This window comes from Pipra filicauda, unplaced genomic scaffold, assembly GCF_003945595.2.
Source record: "Pipra filicauda isolate LSUMZ 115617 unplaced genomic scaffold, ASM394559v2 scaffold430_size1018388_pilon, whole genome shotgun sequence".
In the NCBI taxonomy this organism is placed as follows: Eukaryota; Metazoa; Chordata; class Aves; order Passeriformes; family Pipridae; genus Pipra; species Pipra filicauda.
The window spans coordinates 336,244-358,967 of record NW_024104566.1 but is presented as its reverse complement, the minus strand read 5'-3'; the positions used below and the strand labels follow the sequence as shown (position 1 = coordinate 358,967).

Here is a 22,724-nt window from a genome sequence, read left to right as displayed (position 1 = left end):
ACAAATAGTAAATAACATAGCTAGGATATTTCTTGTCTCAGCCTCAAAAACATTCCTTTTTGCATCTGGAAATTTTTTGCAGGCTTGTATTTGAGAACCATTTCTGACTAATGATGTAAAGCTGGCTACCCAAGTCTTGGTACTTGCAAACCTACTGCAACACTCAGGTAAGCACTAGAATTCAGCCTTGTCGTCTTGATGGTGTTGTAGCTGCTTAGATGCTAAAGTACATTTTTTTAGACTAGAGTCTCCTCAGTGTTTCTTTAATGTCAGAGAATTCACAAGTGGCATAACATAGGTGATAAATTCAGAGCCATTTTTATTAGAATGCTAACCTAGGTGTCTTTGAACATGTTAAAGCAGAATTAGAAATTCTCCAGGTTTCATTGAAAATACTGTCCCTGTTGAGAAAATAATTTAAAATCTAAATTAGATATGAAAGTAATATAATTAAGAAATAGAAGGAGTTTAATATCTTACACCTAATTCTAACCAATATGTTAAAAATAAATTCAGGCTTGTCATTTCAGCCATATTTTAGAAGGTGGAAGCTATTGTATTTAGATTCTTTGTAACCAGACATATGAGGGCAACCTGTAAAACGCTATCTCCTCTGAGGTCAAGGAATGACTTGGGGTCAATATTGTCCTCTGATAAACAACATGAGAAGACCTGACTTTTGGGTACTCGAGTAGCATCATATAGTGCCAAGATTTTTATTCCTTTTAAACTGGTTTAAGGAAAATCAGCTTCTTTGTCACTTTTCAAAACCTTTATCTTAGGCTATATAGTTACTGAGTTAGTAACTTGGCACGCCCTGCTTTTGCTAATCATGGCTCAAGGAAGAAATCCTTGCGGTTTAAATATATGTGGAAATAGCTAGAAGATGATAGGGAAGTCCTCTAATGACTAGCTGTGGTAGACAGCGTTATAAAGCTCTAATAATATTTTGATTATTCAGCTCTGATAGTTTTTGAGCACTGGGCTGTAAATTAATGAAATCATAAAATCTGACATTTTGATCACAGGGGAAAAATCATGTGAATGAAACTGAAGAGAAGCATCATCAGTTCTTTCACTTCTCTGCTGTAGGTAGGGGCATCTCTGTTGAATGTCTTTCACAGCAGCCCATAATTACATGTCTGCTTTATACAATAGATAAGATGACAGCTGGGAGTGGGGAAAAATACTGGGAATTCCAGATGTAATCTGAAGACCATGAACTGAGGAGAACATATTGCAGAAGAAAAATCTGTTTGTATTTCAGATTTTGTATTTACTGCTAAGTTCAGCATTATGCAAATTGACTCTGACAGAGGTATGAGCCAGAGTTGTTACATTCCATAGAAATATTTTCCTTGCTTTTATTAGACTTTTGTGGATTTTGGGTGGGCTTAAGCAATAGCTCACAGTAACTTGCACAAGCATTCTTTCTGATATTATCAAATTCTCTGGAAGCCTGATTATGATATATTTGGCCTCTATTATATCATGAAATAGGCATATCAGTTAATTAGTTATCAGCTGCTATTCTTTTGTTTGTACAATGTAGTTATTTACCATGAAAAAAAAATTAGATTATTTGTTTAGATTAGTAATTTAAATGTACATAGAAAAAAGTAGCATAGGGGAGGAATTTGAGATCATTCTGCTAATTGCTTAGTGGCTAATGGAAGGTTGAACTCCAAAGTTACTTCTGCTTAAAATTTCTGCAAAACAATGAAAATCGTGGAGTAAATAACTGAGTGCACTCTCTACCTCTAGTCTTTTTTTTTTGACCTTCTTTTCAATAAATCTGTATTTATATAGATGAAATTCTGAGGACATATCTAGTGTAACAATGCTGAATATAGCATAACGTGGCACCCATTAAGTGTGTCTAAAGTAATTCATATTTTTAGCTTCCTGATTTACAGAGGAGGATATGTTATCTTATTATTGTTATCATCTTATTATTAAGAGTTTAAAATTCTGGACTTTACATACATTGGTGTCATTCACACAAAGCAGCTTACCTTTGCATATCTACCTCTTTTCACAGTCAGAAAGGTGAATGTACATTAGAGAGATCCAGTCTACGTGGGTTTTGGCTGCTGATTAAAAACCCATAAACTTAGAAATTGGATTTTATTCAAGTTCTATTTGAACAAACTCAGTGAATCCAGAGAAACTGTGAGTTCAGATTCAGTTGGGCATTACCTATAGCTAACAATTACAACAGCAAAAAGGGCTATCAAAAGACAGGATTATAAGAGCCGAGTTTTGCTTTCAAGGGGGAACTTTAATGGCTTAGCAGAAATCCCCCCATAATTATCAGTTAAAACCCTCACCAAGTTCATCACCTTACACTCAATGAATAAAGGCTTCCAAACCTGTTGGACATCTGCCCCGTCCCTGAAGTCCTTTTATTTTCAAAGGACATCACAGACCCTCAACTCTGAGCAAGGGGCAATGCACCTGAGAGTATTTACATGCCAAGGCTCTTAGTACCATATTATGGAACCTTAGTTCCATATGGGTTCCCACATTTTAGTTGATTTTTACAATTAACTTTTTTTTAAGGGCTTCTTTTTTAAAGGGGTTATTTACAAGCTGTCCAGGAGCACTCATTCTGTGTGTTAAAAAGCAGCAGAATGAAAAGGGGTAATCAACCCACCTTGATTTAATATAATTACCTTATGGAGCATGAGCAGCTAAAGAGGGTCATCAGCTCTGACAATAACTCTGTCATTAACTCTTCCAGGACAGACTGAGCAGTGCTGCTGCATCCAGTGCTGAGCACTTCAGTCCCAGTGACAGCCCCACCACTGCAAACCCATGCCAGGCTGTGGCCCTGCTCAGAAAGGAAAGCCAGGCAAAGACAGAAAGGAAAGGAAATGGGGGTAAAAAGGGATCCAGGTACAGTAAAGTGGCTTTCCTACAATTTGTGTCACTGGTAACTATGTTCATCTATTCTGCATTAGAATTATGTTTAGTACAGTCCTGATCACCCTGCTGAATATGGATAGGAGGTTTCTGAGCCTAGCTGAGCTGAAGGTTTATAAAATCTTCTGATTCCATGTGATTCTGTGATGAAAGACTAGATGAACACGAGAGCACCATGCAAAATGTGAGTGGAATATTCCACAGGTAATTTTTGTTCCATGGTTCATTTAGTTCTAGGTTACCACATTTAAATGTGCTCTGGTCTGGTAGTGAATTAAATGTTACTAGTGTTGTTTCAGAAGGTTTTTGAAGAATTCTTCATGCCTTTTTCTGTGGAAAACATTGTGCTGTATAATATATAGCCCAGTTCAATATTTTACACTAGAGCTGGAAGCATATACAAAAATGTACATTTTTTTTTTATATAATACAAGCAAGTAAGAGATGAAAGGTCAGAATAAGGGAAATTCTGTAGACTCAAGAACTTCTTTCAATATAAGTTGTAGCTAAAAATAAGGAATTCATTATCTATCTGGGAATGCCCAGCCAACATCCTTACCAAACATGCTCAAAATGACCTACAGTTAAAGAATTTCTGCTCATGATTAAGGCAATTTAAAATGCTTATGTTAAAATTAAAAAGAGCTAATATGAAAAGTTAAAGTTGTTTGGATCCATTGAAAACGTCATTCTTGACTTCTGTTAAGTCCTGCAGAAATCTGATGTTTCTAGAGGGGTAGAAGAAAGAAATTTAACTTCAGAGAAGGTCTGGAAATTTCCCCACCAAGTTAAGGAGAAAAGTAGCACTCTAATGCAAATATATGTATCATAAGAAATTGAGTACTCATGAAATGAAGCTGCTTGCAAGGAAATACTATTAAGGCATTAAACCAATATAAAAAACATTATAGAAGAGAAGGTTGCTGAAGCTTGTGGAAAGTCACATAACCCATCTCTCTGAAGGAAGGCTAGAAGAAAAGCAAACATTAAGAGGTAGTAGCTTTACATCTCTACTGAAGCTAATTAAGCAGAAAAATTTAAACCTTTCTGATTCAAACGAGCGAGACTTTCCACCCCTTCCGCAGCTTTTTGAACTGATGGTGACATATCTGTTCATCCATGCTAGCAGGCAGCTGAAGAGGACAACGTGAAAAATGAAGGAGCCACAGTATCTGGTCACAGACCAGTAGCCTTGTGCATCACCACTGCAGCTTCAGCAACATAAGAGGAGGCAGATTTGCCCCTTCTACCCAGCAAATCAGTGACTGCATCAGTCCTTCCCAAAAGCCTGTCATAATTCTACACTCTACTGCAGTTTCTCTGTGGCTTTCCTTTCTGTACTTGTGGTTTCCTTATAAGTGGCCTGGGGGACAATGGAAGAAATGTCTCTCAAATGTGCCACATTCTTACCCAATTCTTATCTTTTCATTACCCTCTCAAGACAGGTATTTGAGTAATATATTTTTCTCTTGCTTTCCCCTTTTTCCTCTTTAGAAATGTCACTGGCAAGAATATCTAATGCCATTCTATGCAAATATAAGGAGAAAGAAAATGTTTGCACTTTATAGAATTCCTGAGAACAGCAGAGATGGTGAGGAGGATACTAAAGAAAGATAGGCAGACCAAGATAAAGCAGCAGCTACTTTCCAGCTAGAGGAGCCTCCAAGCTTAGTTAGTAATAGAGACTAAAGTCAAGATATGCTTCTAATAAGGCCAGTATTAACTCACCATAATTATACCTTACATTAATGCTATTTCATCAGCATGGCACAGCTATAAATACAATATATCACTTCACCTTTTCCAATAAATTCAATACATTCTGAAATTAGGTAAGGTAGTAAAATCTGATTCCAAACAGTAACACACAGCAGCTGCTATTTTACCACAGAAACCCCTCTTAATAAATGCAGTATTAGGGGTTAGTGCTGACTTTTATTTCAGAATAGAGACTGAATTTTCTTCTGAAGTGATAATTTATATATTTCCAGTATATCTAGGCAGGAAAAATTGGTATAGCATAGGTACAGCAGCTTATGCTAGCCACTTCCCTCATGCAGATATGTTTTGAAAGGTGAATCAGACTGGCTTGGGTTTGCAAGTGATTTGGACAGGTTTTGTTATGTCCTCAGCTGAGGGGTACAGCCGAGCTGTTCCATGGCTGGTGGTGACCACTGATGGCACAAAACCCAGCAAATGAGAGCATACAAGACATGCAATACTCCTCCAAGAAAAATAAAACCAATCAAACCCCTAAACATTTCCCAGAGTTTTTGCAGCTTTCTTGGAGATCTGACTGAAGTAATTCTTCAGGATCTTAGCAACACCAGTGCTGAGGTCATCTCACAGGGTATCTTGTTCCAGGACCCCTTTGATCCTGAATCCCCTAGATTTTTCAGAGAACTACAGAGCTGGAAACCCATTTCAATTCTTCATTTGGAATAGCAGTCCTCAGCTGAACTCACATCAAAGTAAATTGGCAAATCAGCCATGCATTTGTATGCAGTGCTCTCACACGTGGCTCACTCAGGGAAATAACATGGCCTTGCTCAGCAGGCTCCCAGAAGCTGCCACTCTGCTATACTATGCTGAAAGTAATTTAGATGTATCGTGTTTATGGGTCTTCCTCATTCTCCTGTTCCCGAAAGGCAGGAGTGCTGGTGGAGAAATATTAAAAACTGATATTTTTGAGGGTGACTTGAGACATCAAAAGTACTTCATTGCCAAGCTGCTGGGGAGCTTGCTTCTCTAAGGAAGTCAACAGAGAGCAGTTCTATAAAAAAAAATAGCAGCTCAGCATAACCATCACCTGAAATGGATGATATACAGGCAGAAGAAATGCTTAGGCATGTAAGTCATAAAATCCTAAAACTCAAACTGAGATCAATGGAAACAGGCAGAGTGGTAAAAAGAGAACAGTGGACAAAGGGGTAAGTGAAAAGATGTATCAAGTTAGTAGTTTCTGACTCTATAATCTACCTGTCCCTGGCTTATTTTTCACTTGGTATAAACGTGCATGTTACCTTATATGTTGTCAATATATCATATGTAACATTTCTTTATTCCATTACATAAATGATGTCCCCATTGTGGCTGCATTGCACCTCAGTAACAAATTCACTATTTTAGCATTCCTGCTTGGATTCCACAATGAAGTTTGTCAGATACATGACTTTCTTCCTTCATTCACTTTGTTGCCAGTGAAAATTAACTTCCTTGTGTGCTGCCCTTCTTATCAGTTTTAGACAAACAAAAAGTGTCCGCTGGATAGTGACTCACTGAAAGGAAATGAACTATCCTTTTTACTGTAAGGTGATATTTGTGTAAATCCTCCTATGACCTTAGTTAGCTGTCATTTACTAGTCAATTCACAGTTATGTATGAAGAGCTTTGTTGTATCCTATGGTTATCTAAAAATAGCTTAGAAAAAGTTGTGAGAAAATGATGGCTGGTTTTTTAGGACTTCTTTTGTATGTTGGGGATCTATTCCATATTTTTCAGAATTATGCCTGGATTTAGATAATCTGAATTATACCTGGATTTAGATAAACCTCCTCTGCCAAACTATGGCACAGAGGTTAAAAACAAACAAATTTTAAAAGGAGAGTCCATTTTCTTTTGTCCATAATGTGAGGAAATTGTGCATGACATTACCAAAAGGCAAAACTTCATCTCTGTTGTCCTTATATTCAAAAGAGTCAGATCCAGAGGAGGCACTAGGGAGAAACAACTTGTTCTGGAATGCTGTCCATTTACTGTGTAACAGTCTATGGGTGCATCACAAGGAAGCAAGAAAGGTTTGGAACATTTCTCTAAGGCAGGTCAATTTGCAAAACAGCATCTGCCCCATGGCTAAGATGGGAATCTTCTCCAAAACTATTCAGAACTTTAAAAATGTTTTTGAAATAAAGAGGTTAAAAGGATAAGTGAAAACATAATAGGAAATTATTTGTACAAGTCATGTTTGTAAGACAAAGTGAATACAAGAAAACTGGTAGATATTAGTGGAAAGTAGATAATAGGAGCTACTGTACCAGAGTAATTGTAAGTATGTAATCTGTTTGCAAGGATTAGATGTTTGACTTTTTTAGTTTAGTTCAACATTATCCCTGATATGTGTTTAATTCACAGGCCAAAAAGTCTAAGGAAAGCTTTTCAGTGTCTCAACTCTTGGTCAAGCAGCATATGTACTTTAATTAAATTCATATTTAAAAGACATCTATTTGTGAAAGCCAGACTGGTTCTTTCATCTGTTTGGGTAATAATTTTGGAGGGTAGTAATTGGAGGTGTTAATCTGTAGACATTCCCCAAAGATTATCTCCAACAGTTCAAAAGCATCTGGTTTATTAAGGTTCTATATGAGAATTTACAGAATAATAATATCAATATTACTTCAGCATAATGCACATGTTTAGTCCCAAGTTAGTGCAGAGGAGTGTGGAGTTAGTGCAGTGCAGTTAATGTAAATCAAGCCACCTTTCATGTTTTTCCACAGCCAGCACTGGTATAGCAATTCAAACTGTGCAGATATACCACATTATATTGCAGTGCCTCTTAGCCTGAGATGTTAACTGTTAAATTTGATGTCCAAAGGAGTCCAGCAATGGACAGTGGAAGTGCTTTAGTAGAGGTGAAAAGGTACATTCCCATTTCTGTTCATTCGTTTACTAAAAATTCAAAAATCCTAGGGATCCTAGAGAAGAAATGTCGCTGTTTAGCATAAACATATAATTGGCTCGTGTTGCTGTTGAATGTTAAATACTTTAAGAACATTTCAAAAACAATGGTTCCTCCCCCCTTACCTCACATCAGTCCTGCTTAGCAAGAGCTTGATCAGATCTAAGCTCTTTGTCACTATCCTAACATCTTGGGACTCAGCTGTTAATACAAGTATTGGAATAGATGCTAAAGGAAGCATATGGCTTTGCAAATCAGGGAGGAATTTATTTAGTAATAGAATTTTATTTAGAAATAGAATTTTATTTAGAGATTGCTCATTAATTCTTTAAATCAGCTTTTGGTTACAAGTATTTGCTTAAGTTTATGCAACATAAATTGCATACAACTACTGCTCAAATTATTTCTTATGAATAATGTATTTGAACAAATATAGGCCTTTAATGTGTTTGCAGTTGATTTGTAGTCAGCTCATAATTTTTATATCTGAGCTCATTTTTTCAAGTTGTTTACTCGTTTAGGTTAGCAGTGGGATTTTACATGTCTCCAAATGTTTACTATGCAATTTTCAAGCTGTATGATTTACTGCTTGAGGTGCTTTTTTTTCCTTACCTTGAAAATCTCTGGAAGTCCACTTGCCTAATAGCCTCCTGAAACATTTATTGTGTTTGAGTTTACTGTGCAGGTAATGGAAAGAGAAGCGTAAACTGATGAAAAACATTTCTCTGCTTCTTGTGCAAATATTGAATTGATGCAATGGTTGTGCTATCTTCTAATAAACTCTTTTGCATTCCTCCTATATGAAAATGTGTGTGTCCAAATATTCATGACTAAATAGAATCATCGTATGCATAGATTGGCATAATTCAGATTAAAGCAGTAGAATAAACCCTGAGAAATATTTCAGGAGGAAATAATTTCTTTGGCAAGTCAGGTTTTCTGAAACAGAAGTGTTTCTTTCACATCATTTTCTGCGAAACTGCTGCAAATGCTGCTGTTTCTGGACTGGGATATCCTGGTGCAGCCTTGCTGACCCTCAGTGCTGGCTCTTTTGGGCTGGGATGGACTCAGGTACTTCTCATTTCTTTTAACTGACCCATTTCAGACTGCAATAGCTGAAGTTTCTGCTCACCACTCCACCTCTTGCGGGTCATTCAGTTGACCGAGCACTGCAGTCACACGTGTCCTTTGAGAGGGACTGCTCAGGGATAAGAAGCCCATGAAAATGAAATGGCTGTTTTCTGTTTCATTGCTTTGTCCAGGTGGCAGGCTTTCCAGGCAGCACAGACCTGCAGGATGGGTGGGCACCAGCAGCTCTGTGGCCAAGGGGCTTCTCATCCTCCCTGGGAAGAGAATTGCTGTCCCTGCAGCCCTGTCCCAGCATGAGAGCCCCGTAGCTGTGACCAAGCAAACAACTTCAGATGTTTCCAGAAGATGTTGAAGCAAACTGTGCTTGGGCCTCTCAGAGGTGGGAGTGTGAGGGAAATGCCTTAGCTGGGAAGTGATGCTTTGTTTGTTGTGCTGTTACACCTGGGGGGGGTGTGGTGTGCAAACAGTGCTGGAAAGGAGGCATTTCTACTTTCATGTTCTGTCCATGTCAGTTCATGAGTGCCAGGCATGAACCTTAGAGTGGAAGGAGCAGCAACAATAGAGCATGTGCTTTGTCCCAAAATGATAGTAACTTGCAGTAAGGCCACTTTAGCAGAAAGAGCAAGTCAGGAGTCAGAGAGAGCTGAACACGGGCACACTGAGGCAGAGGACCACCATTTGTGCTCCTTGAAGCCTCAGGCTTCATTTGGGCTCGGGTCTGGGCTGAGCAGTTACAAGTGCAGCACAGCCTTTCTGGAGCAGTGCTAGCCCCGATGAGCACCTGTGCCACGCTGCACACAAGATATGAAATCAAAAGCTATGCAGACCTTCAAAGCTTTAACAGTCTTCTGAAAAGCTACTTAGACAAAAATACGCTCTGCCACTTTTATCTGTGCTCTGCTTAATACTATCTTGGCTGTGCTGGCTTATATTCTGCTGTGATTTTTCCAGTGCTGCTTTCCTTCCTGGTGGAGAGTTTAGCCAGTCCTTAACATGACTAGCTAAAAAAAAAAAAACAAAAAAAGAAAAAATAGTGCTGTCTGAAAAGATGCTGACTATTAGTATGCCTTATAATGAGTATGTCATGGATCTATGTTCGAGGCAAAATTCCAGTTAACCTCTTTGACTGGTGAGAGTTCCCTGTCACTGCAAGTGATAGGGGGAAACCAAATGGTGGGGTCTCTGCCACTCTATCCCCTATCCACTCAGGTCTCTGCGAAAAAATGACTCATGGATCAGTTTCCACAGATCAGTGGCCATCATCCTCTGTGAGGAGACTTGGTTGCCAGGACAACTGTTGCCAAGACATACTGGTTTTCCTTGGGAACAATTTCAGTGTGTTATTTCTGTACAGCAAACCATCTCCCACGTCTATTGTTAGACCCATGTGAGAAACTACTGGAGTTTTAGCTCCATGTGGAAATTAGGAAGCGGTAGCAAGGGAAAGCAAGTCCAATTATCAAAAGGGAATTTGCAGTCCTACAGGGATCTGCACAAAGTTTATGGTTGGTTAGATTGTACATGCGCTCTGCAAACAGAGGCCCCAAAACCCTGTGTTGGAAGCCTCTTCAAGCCATGAGATCAAAATAAATTCCCAAGCTTACAAATCTCTTTAAAAATATTTAGTTGGGAGTAGGATAAGATCCTTGGGGATAATCTGTACTGTAAAAATTAGATATATAAAGTCTTAGTAGAGTGGCTGTGATCAGCCACTGCATGTGCTGGAAGCAACAGATTCCAACACCTCACCCAACCTGGGAAATGCTGGTGGTTTCTTGGAATGACTGACATGTTCTCAAAGGATCACCCTGTTCCCTTTGAAACTGCTTGTAAGTTCACCTTTCAGTTCACCTGAAAGATTGCCTTACCTTCACTTTGTTTGTGGTGTAATGTTAATGGTATACACACAGTAAAGAACCCCCCTTGTTACAGGTGCTTTTAAAATTGATGATTTAAAACTTTGCCATTCCTGTTTTAGTTTCCAATTTTTTTGGCATTAAATTCTTTTAGTTCAAGTGGAAAGTGTTTTTGATTATTGTACAATGTTAGATAATACTCAACTGAATGGATGTAAGGTAGTTAAATATATAAACTACTCTCTTGAAAAATACAAAGCAAAGCAATTTAACACTGTTCTTGTTGTCCACCAGAGGTCACTTACAGGCCACTTTATTATTGGCTGTGCTTTCATTTGCCTAGTTAGCATCTGGTGTTTCCCATATTAAGTATTTCTGGATCAGCTGTGGAAATGCAGATCCTAAAGACCCTACTAATGATTTTGAATCTTTTCTAGAATCATTAACTTTAAGAAACAGAAAGGCAAAATCCTACTAGAACATAAGAAAAATCATGAAAAACTGTGGGGATTTTACTGATCCCATAACCTTGGTAGGTGATCTCAGTGACTACACCATGCTTCCCATGTTTTGCTGTGCATATTAGAAGATATTCAGTGTGAACAGACCCTACCCTGTTGTATTAATACATCTACATGGGATTCTTTTCTTCTCAATCTTCACGAAACCTTTCTCAATGTGCCCCTAAGTTGAGAAGCAAATTGTTTACAGCTCCTGAAACTTCAGCTGCATGTGAATATCAGCTGTTGCATACTAGTAGAGGCCTTTGCTTCTTAAATTTTTGTTGCAACATGGTGAAAACCCTTGACAAATCTCTACTTGACAGATCAGTTGTCAGCGTGAACAGCTCATCCAAATTTGGCAAAAGTTGACATTCTACATCCTCAGTTGTGGCTAAAGTGAAAAGCTGGAAATCAGACATGGTGTTTTATGAGTCCTTAAGCATTAAGAACTGGCCTGTGTTTGAAGACATCTGAACAGAAAATAACCCCATTCTGTTCACATTTCATTTACAGCAGATGAAAGAAAAGCAAAGGAAAAGAGCAAGAGATTTCCTGTTCCTCCAAGTTGAACGAAGGACAGATATCCCCCATTAGTCTATAGACTCTGTTAGTCCAATAATAGATAATGTTCTCTAAGCATTGGCATTTATTTTTGGTTTGCTACTTTTTGGATGGTAAGATTTAACCACTTCTTGCACAGAGCAGTATAATGCTGAACAGTTTGGCATCATACACGAATGTAACCACCAATATATTTTTTTTTTGATTCAATTGAGTAAATATCAAGGTGTAAACCTTGCTTTTATCATGAAGCACTGTAATTTATCTTTGTATGTAGGTGTACTGGAGCAGACATAAGCCTGCGATATTCTCTGTTTCTCCAGCTCCCTTGTTATTCTAATACTGGGACAAGACTGTAGCTGTTCTCAAATATAAAGGTGTAAATATGCAGCAGTTTTACACTGTGCTTAGTTTTCCAGTTGCACTGAGCAATGCATTCTTTGCAGGAGTCAAACAGAAAGCTGAGTGAAAAGTGGTGCTGGATAAAAACTTCTGCTGAGTGATGGATGGCCCATACACAAATACATTACAAATGTATAAGGTAGGATCCCTTAAATCTCTATGAAGGTGAAGAGAGAACTTTTTTGACTTTATAGTAAAACTTTTCCAAGTAAGTAAAGCAGAAGAGCTGACTGGGGATGGTAAGAATAGCATTCTGATGTTATCTTCTTTCAGAATCTCATGCTTTTAAGGCTTAGATCTCTTTTACCTCGGGTGACGGGAAAGTCAGTCAGCAAATTTTCAAAAGAGGAGGAGAAGCTCAGTACATGGGTTCTTAATAGTCAGTATCCCGAGTGAGGGATCCTGTACCAATTGTGAACTTTGAATCTCAAACAGAACTTCCTCTGAATTAAACACGTTTTTTGGGGTTTTTGGTGTGGTCTGCCTCAGAACTGTCTCTCTCTCTTACAGTTTCTTTAAAGATTATCCTCAACCTTGCAAACTGCTATTACTGTGGCATTGTTCCTAGCGTGTCCCACTATATAAATTCCCTGTTCTCTCACAAGCAGCTGATACTTTTACTTTGATTTTAGTATACAAAGTGGACACGGGACACCTAAAGATTTTATCACTAATGAGGATTGACTATTTCAGGGTAGAAAACAAAACAGAAGGCAACTGTTCATCTGCACAGTCTCTTTGGCAGACTGACAAGTGGAAAGAAACAGGTAAAGAGCTTCAGCTCTACTTCATCCTTCTTATTGTGCAGAAGTACAGATGCATGGTAAGATGCACAGGCAAGGGATATATCACTACTGATTCAGAAGAAAAAGATCCTGCACAGAACAGCTTCCACTTTATATTTTTGTAAGAGCTCTAATTACACTCACTGTATGAGCACCTATTAAGAATGGTACTCCATAATGCCTGCTCCGAGGTTTTTCTGAAACAAGGTTATTCCTAGAGTTTTGCTCTTCAAAAGTCTTTAATCCTGACTCTAATTGTCTCAATGAAAAGTTTGAAACACTTTGTAAACTCCTGGTTTCGGGATAAAAGCACTCTGATGGTCTGACATCAAAGTGAATCAATGAGCTAGCTGTGCATTTCTATCCACTGCTTTAGCCATATATTCCCTTGCAAGTGTCTAGAAGCTGTCATCCTGCTATGTTGTGATGAAAATAATTGGATATAGTTCCCACATGATATTGCTGTTGGTGAAGAATACTCAAAACTGATGGCTCCAAAGGCAAGTTTGAAACTTCAAAAGCCAAGTGTTCTCCTGTGCTGAGCTGCTTGCTTCTCCAAGGAAATGTGCAGAGAACTGCACCATCTATCAAAGACCATGCAGATGTAAGACCACTCCCCCAAATGCAGAAAGAAGGTACACTGAAGGATCTAAATAGTGAGGAACTCTGTATGCAAACTTGGAATCAGGAGAACCAAATAATTCTGGAGGAAGAGAAGGCTGTATAAACATAAACAGATAGAAAAAGAAATTACAAATCCAGTGGGAAAAAAAATCGTTTCTGAATATTAAGACACTTGCCCTTATGATTTTTATTTGCCACATAATACAGACATTTACAATAGTTCTATAGGTTTGGAACTTCATGTAAACATGCTGGCTTTGCCAGAGTTTAGTAAAATTTCTACTGTGTGATAAATTATGTTTCAGCAAGATGGTGTCCTGACCTGGTGAGACCCTAGGGGTGGAGAAATTGCTGAAAATCTTATCTGCTTCATACTTCTGCTTTTGCAGGCAAGAAGCCTTCAGGGAAGTTGAACAGTCATACAGGAAACCAGACATTTTTGTGGGTTACAAGGTTACAAGTTGAGCCCTGGATACCATTTTTTGACAGTGTATAGATCCCACATTTGCTTCTCGGCCAAAATAGCAAAGGTCAGTGTGGAAATTTCAGCTTCTAACTTTAAAATAACAATAACTTTAAAAAAATCTCTAATTCCAAATTTCTTTTTTAATGATGTTGGCTCTACAATGTTTTTATCAAATCATGCCTGACAAGTAGCACTGCTCTGAACTGATGTGTTCATTTTATTTTTACAGACCCTGAATTTATCCTAGCTTTTGAACAAGAAAAATACAAGGCAGCCTGACAGCCTACATTTCTCTCTGATGCCACCACAACAGAGAACAATAGCCCCAGAAATGGGATCTTGACACTGCTGCATGGAGGGAGAGTTTTAATTTTTGCAACTGGAGATGTCTAACAGACCTTCTGGGTAAGGAAGTTTTTTGCAAGCAAAATTGTTAAAACATCTCTTCCTCAGCATTAAATTTTATGTTATTAATTTTGCAGAGCTACCTGGCACACTGTGTTCTTGCTACTGTAGTTTCCATGTCCAAACAATAATATTGTAGCCAGCTGGACAGTGGAAGCTCTGCTGCAGGAAAGGCAGTCACTGAAGTTAAGCCTCAAATGTCCTTCCCTCTCCTAGGTTATTAAAAAATTTATCCATTGACTGAATAAAGGGGAAAAAACCTTACAGTCAAAACTTTCAGTGCCTGCAGTTGTGCTGATTTTTTAGTTGTTGGTTTGTACTGTAACACAGCCAATGTCTGCCCAAGGCCAGGCAAAGAGCAAAGGGCTCACTCCCCGAATGTCATATGCAGCCCCTCTAGATAAGGGTGGTAAAACTGAGGTAGGCAATCATCAGGATTGTGCAAGACTGAGATTAGCCAATCAGCAACCTCTTCCTAAAACAAAGCACAAAGTAACAGCTTTGGTAGAAATGTTGGTGATTTATCTTTTTCTTTTGGCAGGGTTGTCCTCATGGTAAAAATTCAGCAAGTTTCTGTCTAACTTCTTCCCTACTGCCTTCTGTTGTGCTGGCTGCCAGGCAAGGCAGTGGTGCAGTGAGAGTTTCCCTGTGTAATGGTTAAGTGAAGGTGTTGGTAAACAAAGATCTCTTTGACTGTAACAAGAATTAGACTGTAGTGAGGCCATGCAAGCCTTTCAGGTGCAGGCATGATGGTTGGAAGGGACTTTTGTAGGCTGCCCCACCTGGGCACAGCAGGCTGAGAAGGAGGCTGTTAGGAGGATGTAACTAACAGTTTAACATCATTCTGTCTCTGAGTAGCCTGTGTATAAATGTAAGACCACTTTTGAGGAGCAGTTTCCCTAGTACTTACCTCCAATAGGGCTGTCCTCTGCTACCAGGCTCTCAACTTTTGGGCTAATCACCAAGAGTTGTCACCTCCAAGACTAGGTCTGGAACAAGAACTTCATGCTGCCTCTTCCAGGTTCTCTTCTCTGCTGTTACCTCCATTGGGTGAATAATGTCCTAGAGCACTTCTCATGGAGGAATAAAAGAATTACCTGAGACCTATATCTTTAAATAGGACCTGCAGAACTAGCTACCTGCTAAATATAAGTTTCAGGTCATCTTTCAAAGCCTAATTCTGATCTCTGCTGAGAAATCTGCAACTGTGTGTGTCTTGGGACCTGAAGACTCTCATTACATCCACACAGTGTGATTCTCCATGTAGGATTATCTACCCTCCTATAAATATAAATATGGATTGCAAAACTTGTTTTTTCTATTTCAGTTCCTTAAGATTTATTCAATTTTTGTGAGAAATTTGGAACATTTTGCTTTTTTATCTAAGCCATTGTTGGTGCCAATTGTCATTGTTCACTGATTGAATTGCTAGGAAACCCTGCCACCAGTTTGTCAAAGGGTAAACAGGCGCTTTGGCTCTCCTAGAGTAAAGAACTGGGTGATCACCCTGGAAAACTTTGGAGGTAAATAGATCTTAGCTCCTGGCAGGCAAAACCAACAGAGATTTGTGTGAGGCTGAACCTCACACAATCCTCAGAGTGGATTTATCTGAGGGCTTACGTTTTGTTTTCAAGTTTTCTTTTGTTGTGCTGTTATTTTGAGCTTTGTCTTGTTACCTTCATGGGAGACATCAGCAGTGTCAACTTCCCTGATATTCTATAGTTACATAGTATAGAAAGTCAGCAGAAGGAAATCCTTACAGAGCTGTTAAGAACTGGCTGGAGTCCATGAAGATGGATAAGAAATATAACCAAAATTCAAGTTTTATTATGTTAGTTAGCTAAATACCTTTCATTATTTTATTCTGGTGTGTACCACTTCCCCAGACTTTGATGGGAAGTTAATGGAGGAAGCACAAATAAGTATATAGAAATATGGTACTTCTTAAACTCTGCTTTTTATCCTAATAATGATGTTCTCACAGTAATACACTAATGATTATACTTTATATTGTACTTTATCAGATGAAACACGTCAGGGGAAGCTGCTTTCTGTGGGAAGTCTTTTCTGAAGCTTAAAACGAAGAGAAATAATTGAGGTGAGTAGCAGAATTCATGCTGGATTTGATTTTTCTCTCCTTATCCGAATCTGTCAACCAAATGGTGCTTCCCTAAGTTTCTTTTTCATTTTGACTGGTAGAACTGTGAGAAAATGAGGCCACTTGACTTTAGTATGTGGCTGTTTACTGTAAAAGTTCATCAGCTCATATTTGTGGTAGTTTCATTTTGGGTTTTTTTTCAGATAAACATGGAATACGTGGGGGGTGATTGTCTCAAGTTAAACCCTCATATTGGAAACAAGGACAACTACTGTGACTCAACTTGTCAGAACGTCATGCAGAGCCTTCCCTTATGGTTACAGTCTTACTGTTCTGCTCAGAGAGGGCAGCAAAGTATTGCCGATCTGGGATCCAAAAGGATTTCAACTCTGAGGTGTGATACTGAGGAGAAAGTATCTTATTAATATACAAGGTTTGAAAGGAGAAATAGGGGAGGCAACGAGATCATTGCCACTTAAACACACGTAAGCTTTTTGTCCTTTAAGCTGTGGGTGTTTGCTAGTAGTAGAGATGCTATCAAGAGAAGCTGCTTAATCACTTTGAGTTCAGACATACAGCAACATAACTGTGAAGAGTCCACACAGAAACACAATAGCTGGAGAGATGAGGATTCATCCCAAAATGGAACACTGTATGACTTATTTGGCGTGAAGATAAATGCTTTAAATTTAGACATACAATGAACAAAACATTGAAATTAATTTGCAGCATGGCAAGATTGATGACTGTTGCTATATTAGGTATTTTCATTACACCTTGAGATTTTCAGATTCTTAGAAGCTTGGTTGTCTCTTTTCAGGTTTCTATACATACAGATACAATCAGAGGCTACATGAAATGGTTTAGATACTATCCCTTGTTTGGTCTTTTGCCTGAAGACAGGAGTGTATTTCCCAGGCACCCCTTTAAAATGATGTAAATGGAGAAATTAATGAAATTACTTTGCTTGATTTGTTGCAGATCTGTGGACTTAGCAACGATTCTTTTTCAGCCTTTCAATGCCTTTGGCTTTTGCTGCTGATGGTAACAAGTTCAACCTGAAGAGAAAATGTATTCCTGGAGAGAAAATGTATTCCTGGACAGAAATTCAGTGCAGTACTCCTGCAGTCAGTGGCTCACCAGAGATGGTCCTAAAGGTGCCAAGAGAGAACCAGGTACAGAGCTATGACCATTTAGTGAAATTGTGCTTTTGACACTCCTTATCATCCCTTTAGTCTTGTTTCATGCCTCATTCAGTTTCATTTTGTCCTTTTACTTATCTCCTTTTTTTCTGCCCCATTAACCTTTTTTAGACTTTGCACAATTTCAGGAAGCTGAAAATGCTTTCTGCATTTATAATGCTACTCTAGACACTTGGCTTTTAATAAATAAAAAAAAAAATACTATACATTTTCACAGCAGCCTATAAAACAGAAGAGTAATGAGAATTTAATCTGATTGTACCATTTGTACTCTGAATCAGTTCCTATTATACCCTACTAAATTATTACTGCTTTTTCTTTCCAGGGGCCAGCTCTCAAAATCAGAAACCATGCTTGTTGGTTACTAATCTGATGGTCATAACTTGATTGCTTCATACTCTCTATGCCTCAACAACGGAGGCAACTTTTTTCATGCGCTGCTGTGAACAGCAAATAGATCTGCAAGTGCTTTCTGTCATGTGGTAGGACCAAGTCACATGCTCTGCCAAGTTTCCAAATCAGTTTCTGTCCAAACTCCTAGTAAGGACACATGGAACTGTACATTTTCTTATCCTATTCTTTCTGTATTATCGTATGTATACCACTCATCTTGGAATTAGACACTTGCTTTTCAACCTCCAAGAAAACTCTCATCATTATCAGTACCACTTGTTATGAACTATAGCCTAAAATTTCTGTGGCGTGTATTGATATTCTATATAGACATTTCCTGGTCCACATACCCCTCAGTACACCCTCTGCAGCACTGTCTTTCAACAAACCGCTTGAGAGAAGTGTCCTTAATCATAAGACTTAACTCATTTTCCAGATCATACACTGCGATGTGTGATTGGATTACAGCTGAAGTATATTGGTTTTCTGGTTTGAGAGCATGTGTACCTCTGCAATAACATGAGACAGCATTTACTTCATTGGGTTTTCAGTGCCATAAGTAGGTGTACTAAAGGCTTTTTCATCAAAGTAATGCATTCCCTAGTAAATGAAGCTTTCCACAGGAGTAATTCAGTGTTCCAGAGGTGCTTTATTTTCCTAGTGGTGGGCACGGAGAGGGGGAAGGAGTCTGTATTTGGTGCTCTCTCTAAGCACTAAGAAAACATAGTGGAAGAAAAACTTGGAAAACATTTAAACAATTTTATTTTAAATTAAAATTTAGGAGAAGGATTGAGAGGCCTGAAGAGTTTTCCTGGAAAAGTGGGACCTCCAGGAATAAAAGGAGCTTTAGGACCACAAGGAAAGAAAGGAGAAAAAGGAGAATATGGAAGTAAGAAATAATTTCCTCGTTTCTATAATCTGGTTTTCAACCTTTCAGTGTATTTTCCAAAAAAATAAAATATTTGTGTTAGTGTCTGGTATTCCTATAACATCATTTGAGGAAAAGTTTGATTTCCAGAAGTGTGAGGAGCAGAAAAATAAACCATCTGTTACATAGGAGATGAGTTGCCCAACATAACTGGGGGAACAAAGTGTCTAATGAGTCCCAACTTATTGTTGTCTGTGAGTGGAATACCAAACCCTCTGTCTCATGTTATAAACAACATTTTTTCTTCTCTCATTCTTTGCCTGTTTGTGTGCTTCTTCCTTCAACTTTTGATCATTTAAAAATGTTTACATGTGTATTTTGCCTTTGGGAACTGGGCTTTTCCCCCTGAATAGATGACTTTGGCAGCCCTGAGAATTCAAAGGCTATCCAAGCGTTCACGTTGGTCAGGGATAAGACTTTCCTAGTTGGACAAATTCCCATGAACGAATCTGCAGGGTGGCCTGTGATTTCTGCTCTAGAAATGACAGAGCTCTCTGACATGGCATCAGATTACAGGGGAGCTAAGCATCTCAGAAACAGGTGTTGTGCAGTCATTTCAGTATAATTACTAAATAACAACCTTAACTCCCAGTTACAGTAACCCCTGTAACAAGTAACCCCTTTGGAAACAAAACTACAGGTTTGGGAGGATGAATTAAATAGATATAAAAAAGGTAAGGTCCGATCATTGATAAGTTTACTTTTTGGCCTGGTAAAATGATGGACATGCTTGTGCTGGAGAAGGGATGGAAGAGAGGAGGTTGAAACAAATTTTATCTCGCGTTGCTCATGGGTGATGGTCATTAATTAAATTACATCTCACTGAATACATCCTTCCTGAACTGATCTGAGAAACTTTAAGGATTACTTTGCCAGTTTACAGGGTGGGGCATGTTACATGGCCTGCAGGATCAACCACTGTTCTCCATGTGCTTGTGCTTTAAACATTGCACTGATATTCCCAGCTGTCTATTTTGTTAGACTTCTATTGGATTCTGACTACTACTTCAATTGCATCTGTTTATAGCTGGTATCAGCTACTTCTGAAATATAGTTGTGAAACAGATAATTAACTAGAGCATGATCAATTTTTGGTATAATACAATTACTTGTATTCACTTTTGTTTCTAGCTTTGATTTTAAAGAACATCAAGAGTATTGCTAAAAATCGTACTTGTCTCAACTGGATATCTCTTTGTACAAAAGCTGTAAGTGCACTTGCCTGTCTCAGGAATGAAGCTGAAAACACAGATGTACAAGAGTCCATAACACCTTGAAAACAGGCTTGTATGGGGATATCTGATGAACAGACTAAAGGCAGGTTCAGGAATCTGAATGGAAGGACTGTAACTTACTGGAGCTGGAATGACAGAGAACTAAGTAATCTACAAAATGTGGAACGTGCGGTAATAAAAGACTTTGGAAAAATGGATTGACATTAATTATTCAAATTCACGTGAGTTAATTACTTGTGAATTCTTGAGATGATGAATCTAAGAAAACCCAAAGTTTTTTTCTCACTTATGTGGTTGATATTGAAGTTTGTTCCTGTAAAAGCAGCCTGGAATAACCAGAACAAGAGTGTATTTACAATTGCTGTCTCTTTGATGTTCAGTTTTGAATCTCCTAATAAAGTACAGATTTCATTTTTTCAGTCAATATGAAATAAATTGTGTTTATCATAGTGGTATAAGGTTAATAAGTTATGGCATGCTCAGCAGGCTAGTTGTTATATCTGAGTTTCTCATAAATGCAGCATGAAGGAGGCAGTTTTTAGTTATCTTGAAACTAGTGAAAAATTTGTCTATATTCCGTCTTTGAGCTGAGCTGTAAACTTGGAGAAATTACTCTCCACATGTTGCTGCTGATATATTATTTTTTGATGGAAATAATAGGCAGTGCATACAGTCCTATGTTACTTCAGTATTTATTGATGCCTTTGCTCCTAGTGCACTTTTACTCAAGTTCTAAAATTGACTGATAATGATCACTGAGAGCCTACAGTGGTATTTGTCATCTGGGTACAGAAGTCCACTGCACACAAGTGACTACTGACATAGGAATAATTTCTTTTTTGAAGTTTCAGCTGGTTTTGTGCAGTGCTTTCCATGTGATGGGAAAATGAAATGTGCTGTAACTACAAAGAGGAATGAAACAGTGAACTGGCCAGCCAGGTTGTTTTGTGCAGTAAAACAATCAGAGAACAACAAGATGATGTTTTTTGGCAATCCGTAGTCATCAATTGAAGTACAGGAGATATAAATCAAGATTTAAATGCAAGAGAAAGCAGAACATTTTTGTCTTAAATTAAATACAAAAGCCTGCTGGCGTAATATACTTCAAGTGGAATTTAGCTCATGCAGAAAAAGAGCAAAAGGCCTTATTTATGTGAATAGGTCCTTAATGTGAGAGAAGTGATATCACAGGCTTTTAAGGTTTTCTTGAAGGGAGCTTCTTTCACCTCAAGTGAACTACAGAAAGGCAATCGCAAACTGTATCAAGAAGGAATAGGTGAATACCATGACAAAAAAGCCCAATACTAAAAGTTTGACAGTTAAGAAAAATGTTTGTGGGAAGGCTTGAAGTTTTTGTCCATGGAGGAATAGATTTTCCATTCCTCTTCCACTTTAACACATGTAAGCTTAGTGCCTCTACAGAGAGAAGGGCTGTGTCTACACTGGCAAATTATGTGGACCCACAGGAACAAAGGAACATGTCTGTGCACAGGAGCATTTGATGCCCAGCTCATCTGTTTTATAGCTGTTATTTTCATTGCCTAATTCCCTGTCTACCTTTGTAAGTACTGACATTTCTCTGCACTGGGTTAAACAGGTACAGAGAAAAAGCAATTACTGAAATGGGTGAAGGATATGAATTTTCTGGAGTATGATTTAACTGCTGATCTGCATCATGTTCTCCTTGTCATTACTGGCGTTGCATCTTTGCAGTTCTCAAGGGAACTGCATTCCTTTTCTGCATTAATTGGTGTCCTGCAGCTACGAAAACCAGAACTTTTTAAATTTTGCCTGGAAGTTTTTAATCAATATTTATTATATGAAAATACAGGATATGGTGCAATATTTAAAAGACAGATTTGGGTTAATTTAGGACACAAAAGAGATATTCTAGAGAGTAGGTACAGTCCTGTTGTTCTTTCAGGTTTAGGGATCAGTGGTAATTCAGTCTCCAATGCATTTATTTGTGATGATTATGTAAGTTTACTTTGAGACTGTATCCAAAAAACACTGTGAAATGTTTTCTGACCATTTCATTTGGAGCTGGACTAAGAGCAGTTATGCCCCCAATGTGCCAGCCATTAGGTTGCAATGACTAAACTACTGATTTGAAAAAGATCTGGAGCAGCGTTTTGCAGATGTGAATGGTTGTTTTTTTTTCAGCTGAATTTTTTTAGAAATACTATTCCTAATTCCCATATCAGTGCCTGTCTCAGGAGTTTACTATGTAGTTTAGAGTAATTTTTACATTATTTTGCCCAACAAATCTCCAATATGCTTGATAAAAATTTAAGAAACTTCTTGTAACCTTACGTTAATATTGTTTATGTTCAGAGGGCACTATGCTTCATTAAAATGGGATCTCTACAAACCTCAAAACTGCTTGCAGGTAAGTGCAAAACTATTCTTATGCTAAAAATATTGGAAGTTCACAAAAGCAGAATGGGAGAACATTCCTATTGCATACTCACTTTCATGCGGTTTAAAGTTATCAGACAACTAACTTTTTTTGCCAGGCTGTGTACGCTGAGGGTGTGTTTGGCCCCAGCAAGGATGGTATGTATAGCAAGTCTG

The 22,724-nt window shown here is 38.2% G+C and overlaps 1 protein-coding gene and 1 long non-coding RNA gene across 8 annotated transcripts in view; both read left to right on the top strand.

Annotated features, from left to right (window-relative positions):
• The window catches only part of LOC113987693, a 26,660-nt gene extending 9,186 nt beyond the window's left edge, over positions 1-17,474 (top strand). Inside the window, exons 2-11 of one of the 5 annotated variants that reach the window (XR_005565157.1) lie at positions 83-167; positions 1,029-1,092; positions 2,744-2,898; positions 8,866-9,071; positions 12,059-12,153; positions 13,813-13,953; positions 14,119-14,294; positions 16,319-16,392; positions 16,596-16,786; positions 17,374-17,474. This is a non-coding gene — a long non-coding RNA (uncharacterized LOC113987693). Of the gene's footprint in view, positions 1-82; positions 2,173-2,743; positions 2,899-8,574; positions 8,675-8,865; positions 9,072-12,058; positions 12,154-13,812; positions 13,954-14,118; positions 14,295-16,318; positions 16,393-16,595; positions 16,787-17,373 lie in introns of those variants that run through there. The other 4 variants (XR_005565155.1, XR_005565156.1, XR_005565158.1 and 1 more) reach the window with 4 other exon arrangements.
• The window catches only part of LOC113987678 (pulmonary surfactant-associated protein A-like), a 21,424-nt gene continuing 16,174 nt past the window's right edge, over positions 17,475-22,724 (top strand). Inside the window, exons 1-3 of one of the 3 annotated variants that reach the window (XR_005565153.1) lie at positions 17,475-17,567; positions 18,769-18,876; positions 20,047-20,371. The gene's annotated coding sequence lies outside the window, so the exon portion shown is untranslated. Of the gene's footprint in view, positions 17,568-17,919; positions 18,877-20,046; positions 20,575-22,724 lie in introns of those variants that run through there. The other 2 variants (XR_005565154.1, XM_039385742.1) reach the window with 2 other exon arrangements.